The sequence below is a fragment of the Bombina bombina genome, chromosome 4, assembly GCF_027579735.1.
Source record: "Bombina bombina isolate aBomBom1 chromosome 4, aBomBom1.pri, whole genome shotgun sequence".
NCBI classification, from domain to species: domain Eukaryota; kingdom Metazoa; phylum Chordata; class Amphibia; order Anura; family Bombinatoridae; genus Bombina; species Bombina bombina.
This window is the reverse complement of record NC_069502.1, coordinates 1,009,328,470-1,009,336,887: the sequence shown is the minus strand read 5'-3', so window position 1 is coordinate 1,009,336,887 and position 8,418 is coordinate 1,009,328,470. Positions and strand designations below refer to the sequence as shown.

At 32.3% G+C, this 8,418-nt stretch overlaps 1 long non-coding RNA gene across 1 annotated transcript; it reads left to right on the top strand.

The window, feature by feature from the left end:
* The first annotated feature begins 6,574 nt into the window (after positions 1–6,574).
* Positions 6,575–7,792, top strand: LOC128655744 (uncharacterized). Its single transcript, XR_008401894.1, has 3 exons — positions 6,575–6,628; positions 7,123–7,176; positions 7,607–7,792. It is a non-coding gene; the product is annotated as an uncharacterized LOC128655744 (long non-coding RNA).
* Positions 7,793–8,418: the final 626 nt, after the last annotated feature.

Sequence of the window (8,418 nt, the reverse complement as noted above, 5' to 3'; positions counted from 1 at the left end):
ACTTAGATGATTTTCTATTTTGTAGATGGTATTTCCCAGTCCTCTATTTAATGAACTGATGAATAAGACACCTATTGAAGATCAACTGTTTACCCCTGAATTGACATTCAAAGACCATGCATTGTCCAGGTTGGTGTACCAATGCATGCTAGTGAAGACTGTAGAATATTAGTAGCTTACATACATTAGTCATATTTAGTTCTTAATTAGATATTTAGGGATCACAATCAGACACTTAGATGATTTTCCTTTTTAGATGGTATTTCCCAGTCCTCTATTTAATGAACTGATGAATAAGACACCTATTGAAGATCAACTGTTTACCCCTGAATTGACATTCAAAGACCATGCATTGTCCAGGTTGGTGTACCAATGCATGCTAGTGAAGACTGTAGAATATTAGTAGCTTACATACATTAGTCATATTTAGTTCTTAATTAGATATTTAGGGATCACAATCAGACACTTAGATGATTTTCCTTTTTAGATGGTATTTCCCAGTCCTCTATTTAATGAACTGATGAATAAGACACCTATTGAAGATCAACTGTTTACCCCTGAATTGACATTCAAAGACCATGCATTGTCCAGGTTGGTGTACCAATGCATGCTAGTGAAGACTGTAGAATATTAGTAGCTTACATACATTAGTCATATTTAGTTCTTAATTAGATATTTAGGGATCACAATCAGACACTTAGATGATTTTCCTTTTTAGATGGTATTTCCCAGTCCTCTATTTAATGAACTGATGAATAAGACACCTATTGAAGATCAACTGTTTACCCCTGAATTGACATTCAAAGACCATGCATTGTCCAGGTTGGTGTACCAATGCATGCTAGTGAAGACTGTAGAATATTAGTAGCTTACATACATTAGTCATATTTAGTTCTTAATTAGATATTTAGGGATCACAATCAGAAAAAGGAATACATATTATAGTTGATATAGAGGTATTTGAATGGACATGAAATATTACATTTATGTTCAGCATACATATATTGTTTACATGTGATATACATTATTATGTATAAATTTAATTTTTGAAATTTAAATATTATTTTTAATCAACAATATAATGGTGTATGTATTTCATTAATTTAAAATGAATGTAATGATTATGTGTAAAAAATGTTGATCAAAGTTAGAGCATAGACACCATATGATTTTAAATGTATTTTATGAATATTTTACAACGTGTGTATTAACTTTGTTCCATTTTTATTATTTGTCATTTCAGATTGGCATCTGATGACTTCATGGAATATTTAATTATTTTCTATTAAATATATATTTTTTTTTTTTAGCAGATTCTAATATATATCAATATAATCTGTAAATAAATAAAACTTGGACTCCCATGACTGATAGTTGGCTATTTGACAAGCACATGCATAAGAGAAAATAATGCATTAATAGTAGAAAATAAAATTCTTCAGAGAATATTAAAAGATATATTTTAACATTAATTGGGGAGTCATATTCTTCAATGCTTTTATATTGAAAAAGTATATATTAAAAATATTTAGGATATGTATTAATATTATGATTGTTTTAACATTTAATAAGGTGAAGTGGTTCAATTACATGAAAGTGACAGTGTTGTTGAATGTAAAAAGAATTGTATAAGATCATGTATCTTCCTTAGGTATCTCAAAACATTATTAGAAAATATTTTACAATTATTACATTTATAAATGGTAGGTCATTTAACTTTATAATTTTTAATAATTAGTTATTGGATGCCAGGTTAATCTATGTAATTTTCTAGTGGAGTCATTTAACTATACTTAGTAATATTATGTATTTATTACAATCTTACCTCTTGGGTTAGACATCAAATATCTATATAGAATGTAATTTCCCCTTTAGTTTATTTTGTCAATGTTAAATCAAAATACAATATGTTTGGGTCCTTAAAGGGGTCATTCAAAATGTATATTTTGTATACATTGTTACAAATATCATACAAGAATTTAAACATATTTAGAATGTACTATAGAATTACATTCAGTCTTTAAATATACTTGTTAAAATAAAAATAAATGCACATATCTTAGTCAATGATATAAGGCATCTATATGCAAACAACAATCAGCATCAAAATAGCCTATGTAGAGATGTATTTAATCCACGAATATATATAATTACAATATAATAATTGAATAACAAAACATATAAAGTTGGTCAAATATAAGATTATGATACAAAATGCATACATAACATATAGCTTAATGTCCCTCTACGCTGAAGGCTAAAAAAGACCTCATTTAATAAATATATTTCAGTCAGTGTGTAAAACAATCTAGAAGTTAATCTAAATTTGCTTTACTCATATGTTAGACTCATTTAGCAAAAGGAAGGTGCCTAGGTTTATGATATATTAAGCATTATTGTGAAATGTTTATTTAAAGGGACATGAACTCAAAATATACTTAAAGGTAGCCATTTAAAAAAACAAAGATTTATACATTCTGAATGAGTATTCTATTTTAATCAAGTTTAAAACTTGTCTCATATTATGAATGCTCATTGTGATGTTGCTATCATTACTTTAGAAATAAGGCAGTAAATAGCTAATTTATTTGCTTCAGTACTCTGGACAGAACTTGATTGTTTGGAATAATTGATGCAACAATCGTCAAGGACAACCCAGGTTTTTATTAAACAATTGTCCGTAATATAAAATATCATTATTGTTTTTCAAAGAAACATAACAAGATAACTTAACATTTGATAATCGTATTAAATAATAAAGTTGATTAACATTTCATGCTCAATCACCAATGGTAAATTTTTTTGGACAGTGTCCCTTTAAGAGCTTGAAATAGTGTATTTACTTCTCTTCCTATCTTTACATACTTTGCTTGAAAAGCATATCGAGATAGGCTCAGTAGATGAAGATTGGTGGATGCACAGAGATGCCTTATGTGATTGGCTCAACCATGTGCATTTAAATTTCTTATGTTGAGGATATATAAATACTAAGAGAAAATGATTTACATTTTAAAGTCTAAACAATCTTCTATCTCTACAGATCATTTGATACAATTGTTTGTAATGTCTCTTTAAAACTAAAGACGCCATTGCACAATAACATATATGAGCACTTCAGAGAAATACAAGCTCGAGGTTTATTTGCGAATAACAAAGCTGTAGTTTAACATTTATAAACAGATTATCAAAGTTACTGACATTCTTCCCGGAATTTTAACATTAATAAATATTGCGTGGGAAACGCATCTTCAAACACCAGATTAGCATATTTAAACATTAGTGTAATGTCACGCAATAGCACACAATCAATGTGCATTATAAATACATTTAATAGAGCAATGTCAATACTTCACAATAAATTTATTTAAAGAACAATAAAGACATACAATATTAAATGTGTATTTGTATTAAAGAAACAGACCGTTATTAAACCGAGAAATTTCTACAACATTAATAATGTGACAGGATTAGATTTTAAAGAGTATTTAATCATTAATATTTCACGGATCACGGATATTAAATCTGCGTCACACATATCCGCATGACAGGCCCATGAGTTACAAATAAGTCTACATGAAAAATGAAGTTACAGCACCACCAAGCGGTATGTGTAAGGAAGTTACTAAGATATGAAACATTAAGGAACGGCCAATCAGAGTTCATCACACAAACACAACTTGAGTCAGGATGGTCTCACAGACATTATAACAATATTTCAAACTTTTATCCAATCAGATGTACAGATAAATTGTCCCATGGTGCATCTCATGTTTACTTCACCATATAAAAGTCCATTACACGTTGCCATCTTTGTCAGTTCTCTAATGCCTGCAGGCAATATATATTATTATTATACAACCCAGCAGGCATGTCAGTTCCCAGGTTCACCAAGGAGGAGAGCGCTGCACTGGTCCACGCCGTCAAGGACTTTTATCCCCAGCTGTTTGGGAACAAGAGGAGCTCGACAGATGCGCCTGTTAAGAAGGCCCTCTGGGAGTCTATCACCAATGCGGTTAGATTGGTGTGTGACGTCCAGAGGACCCAGGATCAGATCATGAGGAGATTCGGAGATATGAGGTTGCGTTTATCGAAAAAAGTCAACCTCATAAGGGACTGGGTACAAGCCCGTAAAAGAGGGGGCCAAAGAAAGGCCCCGCGGAAACTGTACCTACTCCCTTATGAGGTGACTTTATGCAAGCTCCTCAATCTCCGGGTCCCCAAAAGATTTAGATCCTCGCCATCCTCGGCCTCCTCTTCTTCCCTCCCAGCTGCGGGATCTGAAAGTCCTGACGCGGGGGACAGGGCAGATGCTTCTCCGTCCGGTGGCCTGGGAGGACCCGATAGAGAATCTGAACCAGGTAATTATCCAACTTCATATAATATTTATAATGTTAAAAATCCAAAAATTGTATTTAGTCAGATACTAAACCTATACAGATCTCACAACATACACTACATATGATGTTTAGATATCTGATTTTACATTAGTGATACATGAAATTGGAATGATGTTTCTTGCGCTCTACAGAATATGCGTCACAGAGCGGAAATGTAATTTCGCATCCACGTTAACATGGGTTTGCGGAAAGTGGCATTGCTTTATACATGTTGGTCAAATGACGGATGCGTAATTCCGCTTGGAATCATTGCGCAATGATCGCGAAAATGGCATTTCTCATCCACGTTAACATGGGTTTGCGGAAAGTGGCATTGCTTTATACATGTTGGTCAAATGACGGATGCGTAATTCCGCTTGGAATCATTGCGCAATGATCGCGAAAATGGCATTTCTCATCCACGTTAACATGGGTTTGCGGAAAGTGGCATTGCTTTATACATGTTGGTCAAATGACGGATGCGTAATTCCGCTTGGAATCATTGCGCAATGATCGCGAAAATGGCATTTCTCATCCACGTTAACATGGGTTTGCGGAAAGTGGCATTGCTTTATACATGTTGTTAAAAATTAAATGGAAAATCTTAGATTAGTGAAGAATACAGTATTCTTATTTTAAATATTATATCTAATAAAAAACGAATAATACTAATAAATTATAACATATGGCCATCAATTGATGATTATGTAATAACAAGCATATATTCTTAAAGATACAGTAAACAACACAACTGATTGAAAATAAGAGTCCAGGATATATTTATCATTCATTAAATTGCGGAAACTATTAACTCATGGGACTACCAAAGGATTAATATTTTTCTATTGATTTGTTATTAATGTAAATATTTTAAACATGGCATGATTAGTATTAATGATATGCAATCCTCATTTAATATATTACAGATATGGATGTGGCTGCTGGATCCTCAAGCCAGGGCTTGTCACAGTATGGTATGTCTCATTTTAATTGACATTTGTCTTAGAAACATGGAATGAACATTACATACTAAATACACATTGTTCTATATTTATATGTAATGTCTATTTAATAGATGAAAATTATATAATTATTCGGATATACTTAAATAACATATTTGATTTTAATTGCATGCTCAATACCATTCATTACATCAACATATGGAGTAGATAATTCATTAACAAACAACAACATTGTGGAATCTATTTAATTTTAGATTAAAGGGATACTGAACTACAATTATTAATATTGTCTTTCACATACAGTATGCAATATTAATAAACATAAAATATAATACTATCATCATATGTGACATATTCTATTGCTAAATGTAGTTTAAAATAAAGAAAGTACGTTTATGTGCATCTAAATATTTGTTGACCAACCTGGGTTTATATTGATGATTGGTGGATACCTTCAACAAACAATATTTATTGAATCCAATATTCCTTATCTGCCTTTAAGATTAATATCGAACAACATTCGAATTATAATAGGAGTCAATGTTAAATCATTTTTTACAGTTTGAACATAGAAATCAATTATTTAAATTAATCATGTCAGTGTCCCTTTAAGACAAAATAGATTCATTCATCATTACATTATTTTTATTAAAAACTATTGATATATAAATCTAATTATCTGTTGGAGTTACTTTATATATATCTGCATACTCTAACAGCACCATGATTACATATTAGTAATAATAAAGTTTGTTATGTATTGTGATAAATATGTGTTGTGTCCTAAACAAGATTACTGTACATTGAAAAAATGGCTCGATGTGACACATGTTTGTTTAGATTTGTCAACAGATGCTCCTCAATATGTGGTTTGTGTGTATTCTTGTAACTTCTTAAGGACATATGACGGAATTATTCCGTCATAAAACAATTGAGCTAAGTGAAAGCTGTGTCCTTAAAGGGTTAAGAACATTGATCATTGGGTATATTTAGATATGCAATAGCAGCATCTGAGATGAATTTGATGTCTAATGTAGTCTGACATTAAACATATGTTGAATACAGATATGTTTACAGAATCCCCTTGATTCAATCAAGCATTTTCTGGTGTAATGACTGCTCTATTATTCACATTTTAAAGTTGATTAATGTTAAAATTCTAGACAGATGTGATTTAGTGATATCCAAAATGTGTTTAATAATATATATCTATATCATTCATAGAGAGAGTTGGTGTGGGGAGCCCACAGGAATCCAGCAGTGACATAGAGCCGCCTTTGCGGGCTCCTGGTAAGTCCATTGACTCATTTATATGTAATTGAAGGTGTATTGCTAATCAATATTATGATCATGATTCCGATGAAGCATAACATTATAAAAAATCATAGAATTTATCTTCTGATTATATATTTATTTTTTATATTGAGCGATTAATAATTTCTACTTTATTATTCTACACATTTGTTATTCATAAGATGTCTAACATATGTTTTTTTCATTTTTTAATTTTTTTAACAGTCATCAAGTGATACACACATGAGAAATCTTAAATGTTCTATGTACTATGCTTTTATGAATTTAACATTAAGACAAACAATACATTAAGATTCTGATTTATTGACAATAACAAATCTATTGTCATTTGTATGCTCCATCAAAATGATGTAAATCATAACTTTGTGTGTGTATATCTTTAATGCAACATTGATGTGCGTATTTGAGCAACAGTAACATATGTTATAATATCTGATCTTAAGGTGTACACAACATGTTATGTTTTACAGAGATTGATGTCACATGTGGGATGGAGGAGGAAGAGGCTGCCTTGGAGTCTGATGGTATGTGAAATATATCTATCATGTTTCCAACATGTTTCTTTTTTTGAAATCATTTTATTGAAGACATTCAAAGTCTACAGCTTTTTCCCTTTAAAAAGGAATATTATTTGTCTGTTCAAATACACTACTGCCCCCTTTCTATATCAGGCAGCATGAAAATCTGCTTGTATATATTTTTTTAAGAATATATAATTCATGCCATCATTATGTCACATGCATATTCCATGCCAAAACACAATAATAAGTTTCACATTGTACAGACAGTCATTGAGATTCATCTGAGTGCCTATATAGATACCATATCCTCATTTCAGAATAGTTTACAGATTCAAACACACTTCGAGGTATATTGAAAACATAATCAATTTTAAATGCGTTGATTTGATGTCAGGATGTATGAGATGTTAATATATTTATTTTACATTTTCAGATGGATCCACCACTTCTGGTCATCTGGATTCCGCCCCTGCCCAGTCACAGACCCCTCCCCGTGCACACACCCCTGACCATGGCCACACCTCTGCACACACCCAGAGCCCTTCCCATCACCAAACCCATGACCATGCCCCGACCACTGCCAGCCCTTCCCATATTTCATATCCTGTCCCTCCCAAAAAACGCCCATACACCCCCCTTCGCCGCTCTCCCCGTATTCTGGCCCGTACAGCTGCCCAGACCCAAACTCCCCACTCCCCAGCTGTACGGCCTACCCTGGAGCAGCAGCTCACCACTCCCCAAGCCATTCCCATCCCTCCCCGAGCCAATCCCATCCCTTCCCCCTGTTTAAACCTTCATTGTCCTGGGTGTCAGATTGTCCTTCCCAGGCACAGCTGTAAGTATCATTCTAAATACACTTTATAAGATACTTAAAGGTACAGTGAAGTTCAATTGGTTAAATTGTGATTCAAATCCAGCATGCAATGTTAAGCCAATGTATCATAGAATACTCTTATGAATTATTCGTCATTCTCTTGATATATTTATTGAAAACAACTTATTCCTATAATTAGTTTAAACAAGAAAATAAATGTGGCCATCATTTCTTTATTGTTGGATGAATGTATCCATCAACCAGCATGCACAAACAAGGTTCATCAACAAATATTGGCTTCCATAAAAACCAACATTCTTGCATTCAAAATATAGCTTGACAATTAAAACATATAATGAATATGTGTAATTTCTAAAGATTTGTCATGTCATGCTCTATCTGAATCAGTCCATTAAATATTTAGGTTCAGT